Raw genomic sequence first — 2,074 nt, 5'->3', positions numbered from 1 at the left:
CATGCTCTAGAGGTAGAAAGAAGGATTTCTGGCGCTGTTGCCGGGGAGATTTACACCAAGTTGAGTCAAGATTTGATCTCCCGTCAACTAGCCATTTCTGGCGCCGTTTCCGGGGAGATCTACGCTCAAGTCAAGACATACCAAGTACCCATCATAAACTCTTCTCCCTCGCATTACATTATTTGCCATTTGCCTCTCATTTTCCTCTCCCCCACTTCAGCTTTGCTGTTTTATTTGCCCCTCTTTCGTTTGATATTTTGTTTGCTTGTGTTACCATGTACCTTATTTTTGCTTGCATCTTCGCTTGCTAAAAGTTTATGGATCCTCATCCACTTGCTAATCTCTTTAAGAGATCCAATTATGATGAACCTATTGCTAGTGAGTTGAGTGCACTAGATTATCTTTATGAGACTTTGCTTGAAATTCGTGAATCTGAAAAGTGTGATGAATTACTTTATGAAGCGATTCACGATAGATCTTTGAATAAAAAGAATGATTGCAACAATTTTATTATAAATTCTATAGATGTAAATTGTTCTAATAATATGCAAAACCCTAAGTTTGGGCATGCTAGTTTTGCTATGACTACTACTTGTTGCAATAATCATGATTGGGGTGACTGTTCTTATGATCTTGAAAATTTATTTAAGCCCCATGATGAATATGAGATTGATAATAGTGTTTGCAATAATATTGAAAGTGGGTTTGGAAGAGTGTCAACTTTAGATCCCACATATTTGGAGAATGTTCAATGTTATGAAAATTTTGATAAAAGTGGGTTTGGAGAGGTCATGACTTTAGTTAATGTTAATCCCACTATTTTGGAAGAGTGTCAACTTCGCATGCATGTGGATCGTGTTGAGAATATGTTATGTGATAGCTATATTGTTGAATTTTCTTATGATCATACACGTAATTATCATGAGAGGAAAATATGGTTGTAGCAATTTTTGTGATATTAAATTACCTCTCTTCATGTTGAAATTGCTATCGTTTCCTTCTTCTTCCTTGCATATGCTAGTTTTTGCTTGCCTTGATAATTTGTTTACTTATAAAATGCCTATTGCATAGGAAGTATGTTAGCCTTAGATGTGTTTGCCGCGTGTTTATGATGCTCCCTTCGTGTTTCAATTGCTATCTTTCATGCGAGCATCATTAAAATTATAGATGCCTAGCTAGGGGCGTTAAATGATAGCACTTGTTGGGAGGCAACCCAATTTTATTTTTGTTCTTTACTTTTTGTTCCTGTTTAGTAATAAATAATTTATCTAGACTCTTTATGATTGTGTTTTTTGTGTTTTAATTAGTGTTTGTGCCAAGTAAAGCCTTTAGGATCTTCTTGAATGATTGTTGTTTGATCTTGCTAAAAAAATAGAAAGTATGTGCTCATGAGAATAATTTTCATTTTTTACCAGAGAGCGATAAAATACCAATTCCAACTGCAGTAGATCAATATACAAATTATTTAGGTCTTCCTAATTTTTCAGAATTTTTGGAGTTACATAAGTATTCGAAACCTACAGATTACTGCAGACTGTTATGTTTTTGACAGATTCTGTCTTTCGTGTGTTGTTTGCTTATTTTGATGAATCTATGGCTAGTATCGGGGGGTATGAACCATAGAGAAGTTGGAATACAGTAGGTTTAACACCAATATAAATAAATAATGAGTTCATTATAGTACTTGTTTTCTTATACTAACGGAGCTCATGAGATTTTCTGTTGAGTTTTCTGTTGTGAAGTTTTCAAGTTTTTGGGTAAAAGATTTGATGGATTTTGGGACAAAGAGTGGCAAGAGCCTAAGCTTGGGGATTCCCAAGGCACCCCAAGGTAAATTCCAAGGAAAACCAAAATCCTAAGCTTGAGGATGCCTCGGAAGGCATCCCCTCTTTCGTCTTCATCTATCGGTAACTTTACTTGAGGCTATATTTTTATTCACCACATGATATGTGTTTTTCTTGGAGCGTCTTGTATGATTTGAGTCTTTGCCTTTTAGTTTACCACAATCATCCTTGCTGTACACACCTTTTGGAGACACACACATGAATCGGAATTTATTAGAATACTCTATGTG

The sequence above is a fragment of the Triticum urartu genome, chromosome 2A (genome assembly GCF_056163025.1).
Source record: "Triticum urartu cultivar PI428250 chromosome 2A, HENAU_Tu73, whole genome shotgun sequence".
NCBI classification, from domain to species: Eukaryota; Viridiplantae; Streptophyta; class Magnoliopsida; order Poales; family Poaceae; genus Triticum; species Triticum urartu.
This window is presented reverse-complemented; position numbering follows the sequence as displayed.